Source organism: Amblyraja radiata, unplaced genomic scaffold (assembly GCF_010909765.2).
Source record: "Amblyraja radiata isolate CabotCenter1 unplaced genomic scaffold, sAmbRad1.1.pri scaffold_997_ctg1, whole genome shotgun sequence".
NCBI lineage: Eukaryota > Metazoa > Chordata > Chondrichthyes > Rajiformes > Rajidae > Amblyraja > Amblyraja radiata.
Genome location: NW_022630992.1, coordinates 1 through 8082, shown reverse-complemented (window position 1 = coordinate 8082; position 8082 = coordinate 1).

Below are 8082 nucleotides of genomic sequence, written 5' to 3'. Positions count from 1 at the left end.
GAACTGCCATCAAAATAGCGTACAGTTCCACTGTATATACTGCCAAATAGTTATTTGTTCTTTTGCAAATCTCAACATTCATCCCTTGCACTACCACAGCTGCCCCTGTTGTTTCAGCTACTGGGTCCTTTGATCCATCTGTGAAAATTAAGAGGTGTTCCCTGTATCTATTATATATATGGTTATGGTATTCTGTTTTTAGGTCCGAATTTTTTCCCCTCCTTTTTGCCTCCCATATCTCCAGATCAACTTTTGGGGTGTTCAGTAACCATATTGGGACAGATGGCCACAATACTGCAGAGCAGAACTCTTTGTCCTCTACTTCCATGTCCCTTGCCACACCTCCTCCAACCCAGCCGAAGCTTCCAGACTGAGCCATCCCTCTCTCCCAGCACTCCTGTACTACCTGTTTTGTTGGGTGGTTCTCTCCATGACCCTTAAGGCTTAGCCAGTAATTAGCCATTAGTTGTCTGCGGCGCAGTCTCAACGGCATCTCCCCAGTTTCCACCTGTAGTGCACATACAGGTGACGTCCGCACACCTCCTATACAGATTCTTAGAGCTTCCGCTTGGACTTTGTCCAACTCGGACAACACTGACTTAGATGCTGATCCATAAGCTATACTACCATACTCTAGTCTGGATCTGATCAGTGATACATAGATATGTTTAAGAGATAATATATCTGCTCCCCACTCTAAACCTGCTAAGCATCTCATTACATTGATGGCTTTTTTGCATTTTCCAATTATTTTTGTAATGTGGACCCTCCATGTTAATCTGGAGTCAAAATGGATCCCAGGAAACAGAAATCTTTTACTCTTTCCAAATTGTTGCCGTATAGTTTTAACTGGACATCCTCTTTAATTTTCTTCCTTGTGAAAACCATTGTCTTTGTCTTCTCTATAGAGAATTTAAAACCCCATTTCACTCCCCACTCTTCCACCTGGGCTATCCCTTGCTGCATTTTACCCACGATAAAATCTATATTCTTCCCCTTTCTCCATAGGCTGCCATCATCTGCAAAGAGCGATCGCCCCATCTCTGGTTGAATGTTTGCAAATATATCATTGATCATGATTGAGAATAGGATCGGGCTTATCGCACTTCCTTGGGGAGTTCTATTCTCGACTACACATTTACTAGAGATGTCTGACCCTATTTTAACTTGGATACTTCTACCGTTAAGAAAATCCATTATCCAGTTAAAAATATTTCCTCCTACTCCCATTAAATGCAGCTTTATTAGAAGACCTTCTCTCCACAACATAGCATAAGCCTTCTCTACATCAAAAAATACGGTAACTACAGATTCTTTTTTAACTTGTGCTTTCCTTATATCATCTTCCAAGCACAGAACTGGATCATTAGTACCTCTCCCTTTTCTAAAGCCACTCTGATAATTAGCTACTATACCGTTTTCTTCCATGAGATGCATTAATCTTTCATTTACCATTCTTTCCATCAGTTTACACATGTGTGCTGTTAAAGGTATAGGTCTATAATTTACTGGATTACTTGCATCTTTCCCTGGTTTCCTAATAGGCACAATGATTGCTTCCTTCCACCTCTCCGGTATTCGCCCTTCTTCCCACACCTTGTTATATAGTGCAAGTATCTTTTGGAGTCCCTCCTCACTTAGATGCTTTATCATTATGTAACAAATATCATCCTTCCCTGGGGCTGAGTTCTTACACTTGGCCAGAGCTCTCTTTAGCTCCCCCAAATTAAATGGAATATTGTACTTGTCCTCTGTGATACCTTTCCTTTGTAAGGCCTCAACATTTTCCTCTCTTGTTCTTTCCCTACCTCTTCTTCCTTCATCTGATAAGTTGTGGGAGCTGTGAACCCTGCTAAAAGTGTTAACCATTAGTTCTGCTTTGTCTTTATTTGAGACTACATTTTGATCTCCATTTGTTAGGATAGGATAACTCCACTCCCTTTTATCACCTTCCATTTTTTTAATCATCCCCCATATCTCCCCTACCTGTGTTGTGTTTCCAATTGAATCATAATACTTCCTCCAATATGCTCTTTTTGTTTGTCTTATAGTCCTCCTTACAATTGCCTGAGCCTGTTTGTAATTAATCATGTGTTGGTAGTTATGAGTTATTTTTAATAATCTGAATGCTCTGTTTCTATTCACCACTGCCTCTTTACATTTATTGTCCCACCACGGCACAGCTTTCCTTTTTGATCTTCCTTTACTTTTAGGTATGGAAACTAATGCTGCTCTTTTGATACCTTCTGACAATTTATTCTCAAAGTTTTCTATATCTGTCTCTTCTTGTATCGGTTTTACATATCTATCACTTTCCTCCTTAAATTTTTCCCAATTAGCCTTTCCAAACGCCCATCGTCCACTTCTGTTTTCTTTACTCATAATTAAAGTAATATTTATTTTGCATAGCACAGGATGATGATCACTTCCTATGGTACCCTTTTCATATACTTCCCAGTTACATTTAGCAGCAATCCTATTAGAAACAAGTGTAAGGTCCAACACAGACTCCTTCCCTGTCCTAACATCTACCCTGGTCTTCTTTCCATCATTTAGACATACTAGATTACCATCATTTAATAATTCCTCAATTACCTGCCCATTATTATCTGACTTTCCACTGCCCCATAATGTATTATGTGCGTTAAAGTCCCCACATCAAATAACATTAGATTTGCTCTGGCCTTCTACTCCCTGTAACTTATTGACCTCTAATCGCTTACATGGATTATAGTAATTTATTACCACTATTTTCCTCCTCTCAGACCACACTTCTATTACCACATATTCCTGTTCCTGCCCAATTCCTAATACCTTGTATGGTATCCCTTTTTTAATGAAAGTGGCGCAACCCCCTCCTCCCCCATTTCCCCTATCACATCTCACTGCAACATAATCATATAGAACAAAATCTAAACTTGGTTTCAACCAGGTTTCCTGGATACATACGACATCTGGTTTTTCCTTCCTACTGTCTATGAATTGCTTAAAGTCTTGCCCATTGGCTAACAAGCTTCTTGCATTCCATTGTAGGATTCACATTAATATTATTAACCCACACATGTTGACTCTTGGCTCGCCTGGATACTGAGACCATCATGTATTTCCTCCCACTTCAATCCTGCCATGCCCAAGTGGTGGACTGCAGCCTTTACAATGATTTGGATCCTTTCTGTTTTGGATTTTACTTCTGCTGTCGCATTTATTACTCCTGCTATAAATATAACCAGGTTTTTCTTTTCTTTCCATATACTCTTTTCTTTTTCTTTTATTGTTTCCATTATGCCCATATCTTGCTCCCTCCTGATCCTTCTTTCATTCATCTGTTTTGTAGGGTCAACCTTTTTTGCTGCCTCTGCATAGGAGACCTTTTCCTTCACTCTTATGTTTTGTACTTCAGCTTCACGTTTCATCACCTCACAGCCCCAGTAAGCCACACTATGCTCTCCTCCACAATTACAGCACTTTGGTCTGACCCCCTCTCCACACTGACCATATTCATGGTCCCCACTACACCTTGCACATTTTAGCTATATGCCCAAATTTCTGACATTTGAAGCACCTCATTGGTTTGGGTATGTACTCTCTTACACTATATCGCATGAATCCAAAATGGACCACTTTTGGAAGGGATTCTGTCTTGAATTCAAGCAGGACTGACTCAGTTTCCTCTTTCTTTGCTCCTTTGGTCATTCTTTTGGCATTCATAATTAATTCACATCTCTTCCCGAGTTCCTGAACCAGTTCACTCATATTGACTTTGAGAAGGATTCCATAGATAACCCCTTTACACCCTGCCCTCCTCCGTTCTCCCACTCTCACTACTTTGATTATTTTGATTTTGTCAATCTTGTTCATTTTTATTGCCTTTTCAACTTGAGCCTCACTGTTGCACCCTATTAGCATGTTTCCATCTTCCAGCACTCTTGCATACTTTACTTCCCCAACCTGGGCTCTGATTATTTTTGTCAGCTTCATTGGCTCTATCTTCTTTACTCCTCCTTCTCCTTCAAACCTCACCACTACATTTAACAACATTTCCTTTTCTGGTTCCTTTTCTGGTTCCTTGTCTTCACTCTCCGATCCACCAATATTGCTTTTCGTTCTTTTACGGCTGCTCTTCCTGGGACTACCCCGTGTTCCCACGGTTTCCCACTCCTTCTCAACATTTCCTTCATTATCCTCTCCTCCACTGGCCTCCATACCACTAGACCCACTCTCTCCTGTCATTTTGTAACAGCAGGGAATATTGGCAGAGCACCGTTTACCGGACCTATACAGGCCGTCGGTCGATACCCCAATACAATATCTCCCTACTATTACTACTCAGTGTCTCCTCTGTCTCTCTCCCAACCTCCAGACCGGCGCGGTCCCTCCCTGCAGCTGCCCCTCCTCCTCTCCTAAATCTAACTCTCTCTTGAAAACATCCAGTGAATTGGCCTCCACCGCCTTCTGAGGCAGAGATATCCACAGATTCACAACTCTGGGTGAAAACGTTTTTCCTCATCTCAGTCCTAAATGGCCGACCCCTTATTCTTAAACTGTGACCATGGAAGTTATATAGAAGTATACATAGCCGCAGATGTCAGCTATTTTACGTAATCAGACATCAGTTTATTTTACTTAATCTCACGTGATTGTTAGCTGATTATAGCTGAGTATAGGAGCAGGGAGGTTCTACTGCAGTTGTACAGGGTCTTGGTGAGACCACACCTGGAGTATTGCGTACAGTTTTGGTCTGCTAATCTGAGGAAAGACATTCTTGCCATAGAGGGAGTACAGAGAAGGTTCACCAGACTGATTCCTGGGATGTCAGGACTTTCATATGAAGAAAAACTGGATAGACTCGGCTTGTACTCGCTAGAATTTAGAAGATTGAGGGGGGATCTTATAGAAACTTACAAAATTCTTAAGGGGTTGGACAGGCTAGATGCAGGAAGATTGTTCCCGATGTTGGGGAAGTCCAGAACAAGTGGTCACAGTTTAAGGATAAGGGGGAAGTCTTTTAGGACCGAGATGAGAAAAACATTTTTCACACAGAGAGTGGTGAATCTGTGGAATTCTCTGCCACAGAAAGTAGTTGTGGCCAGTTCATTGGCTATATTTAAGAGGGAGTTAGATGTGGCCCTTGTGGCTAAAGGGATCAGGGGGTATGGAGAGAAGGCAGGTACAGGATACTGAGTTGGATGATCAGCCATGATCATACTGAATGGCGGTGCAGGCTCGAAGGGCCGAATGGCCTACTCCTGCACCTATTTTCTATGTTAGGTGCCGGGCTGTAGTAAAGTTTCTGATGAATTAGGTAATCCCGAGGTTTGGTAGACCTACAGAAATCAGCTTTGACAACGGATTGGTTTTCATTCAGAGAGTAGTCAAGCTGGTGCTACTGGCCCATAGAGTAAAACATATTTCGGTGTGTACCAGCTGTAGTCACAGGGCATGTTGGAAAGAATAAATGGAACATTGAAGGCTAAGATAAATAAGATTTGTGTAACTACAAAGTTGAATTGGATCGATGCCCTGCCATTGGCACTGAAGAGATGTTGCATGCAAACTAACCGAATAACCCACATAACCCCCCCATGAGATGTTTATTGGCCGACCCATGTAGGTGGCACAATGGACTGAGTTTGGAACAGGTAGAGGTAGAATTTAAGCAGTATATGCAACAGTTAATTACGATACACAAGTCTATTTATGAACAGGCAAAGCAAAAGCAGTTGGAGGTGGACCAGGAGGAGGGACCCTTTAAACCTGGAGACAAGGTGTATGTATGAGCTTTCCGAACCACCCACTGCTGTTCAGGTAGAAGGTTGATCTACCTGGTACCATCTCAATCCCTACATGAGGGCTGTCCCGCAGGCACGACTCGATAATAGCCCTGAGTCTCTCCTGGTGAAAGCAACTGTGAAGCAACTACCAATGATAACGGGTGAAGATGAATCTGGCCCTCAAGGATAATGGACCTCGGTGAGAGAATAGTACTACAACGGAGAAGAAGTGTTAGGAAAATGCTAAACGATGTTTATAAGGGAAGCTGGATCATTTTTCCTGCCCCACGTAATGGGGGTGGGTTTTTTGGCCCAGTCTCCCAGGGAGCCAGAGAAAGAACACTGCACAGCATTACATTTACTTAATTAAAAGACCCTGCATTTTAGGGCTTTATGGGTGATTCGACCTGGGGAATGTGCGTGTGGTTTTCTTTGTCTATGAGACTCAAAGGAGGGAGTTAGATGGAAGTTATATAGAAGTATACATAGCAGCAGATGGCAGCTATTTTACGTAATCAGACATCAGCATATTTTACAACCTCAGTGGTTGTTAGTCATTTAGCAGCACTTAATTAAATAATTTATCCAGTAAACAAGACACTAAACAAGTTACTTATTTCTACTTTTGCATCTTTGTATTCTTAATAAATACATTTGTATCTTTGTACTCAACTTATAAACTAGTATGTAACATTATAATATGATGTGTAACCTTTAGCTGTAGCTAGGAAATAAGGGTGGCAACGCTGGGAGATTAGAGTAACAGCTGGAATTTAAGGGTGGCGAAAGAGGAAGAGATATGAGGGGAAATGTAAGAATCTAGATAAGTTTAATAAGACTGAACCAAGGTCGGAAGTTAATGGTGGCGAGACAGAGAAGGTTAGAATCGAAGATAGATTGATGCGAGAGGAGTGCAGCATGCAAGATAAAGTAGAGGAGATATGGCTGTAAAATTGTAATAAAGAGCAGCCTTTTTCTGTGATCTGAGAGCAATTAGAGAACGGACAGGCGGGTGGTCTCTGAGTGTTCCAGCTAATGTTTGCAAATAAAGGCTTTAGTCTTCTTGAAGAATTCTCCGTGTCTGTGTCATCTTATCCAACTCTGAGTCCCTTAACCACGACACCCTTCTCACCCCACCCTCTCTCCCCCTCCCCCTCTCTCTTCCCATCCCCCCCTCTCTGCTCCCCTCCCTTCCCCCCTCTCCTCTCCCCCCCTCTTCCCATCCCCCCCACCCCCCTCTCTACTCCCCTCCCTTCACCCCTCTCTCCTCCCCATCCCCCTCCCCCCCTCCTCTCTCCCCCTCCCCCCTCCTCTCTCCCCCTCCCCCCCCTCCTCTCTCCCCCTCCTCCTCTCCTGAATCTAGCTCTCTCTTGAAAACATCCAGAGAACCGGCCTCCACTGCCTTCTGAGGCAGAGAATTCCACAGATTCACAACTCTCTGGGTGAAAAAGTTTTTCCTCATCTCAGTCCTAAATGTCCCACCCCATATTCTTAAACTGCGACCCCTGGTTCTGGACTCCCCCAAACATGGTGAACATTTTTCCAGCATCTAGCCTGTCCAAAAGAATTGTATACGTTTCTATGAGATCCCCTACGCTGCACTCCCTCAATAGCAAGAATGTCAGGAGACCAATATCACACACAATACTCCAGGTGTGGTCTCACGCGGACTCTGGACATCATGGACTCAGCACCGGCGATGTTGAGAATATCCGTTGATTTATTTACATTATTTTATGTTGAGTGTTAGTTTGCCCGGAGACAACCGGCACGTCAGCGCCCCCCCCCCCCCCCCCCCCCGAGTCGTGCTCCCGGGGTCAGTGCTCAGCCCGTGACCGAGTGGCCACACGTCCCACTGACCCCCCCCCTCGAGGTTTCCATGCGGAACTCCGGGGTCAGTGCCGAGTGTCCGTCACCAACCGCAGCATCTGCAGCGCCATCTCCCCCTGGTCAGCAGGCACCTGCAACAGACAGGGGTCAGGGTCAAGGTAGGGGTCTGGGTCAGGGGGTCGAGTCAGAGTGGAGGTCAGGGGTTGCGGTCAACGTCAGGGTAGGAGTGGGATCGGGGGTGGGAGTGGACTCACCATGTGACCGGCTCTCAGCACCCAGAGGAAGGCGAGGTTCTGGTGCTGTTTGTAGAAGGCCGCGGTGGCGCCGGGTCGGGAGCGGGTGTAGAGCGGTCGCCATCGTTGCTGCAGGTAATCCGGCAACCCTCGCCACGCCAGTCGCCGCACCCACGCCTCCTGCCCTGTAGCCAGGGGAGAGGGGGGGGGATAGAGAGGGGGGGGGGATAGAGAGAGGGGGGGGGGGG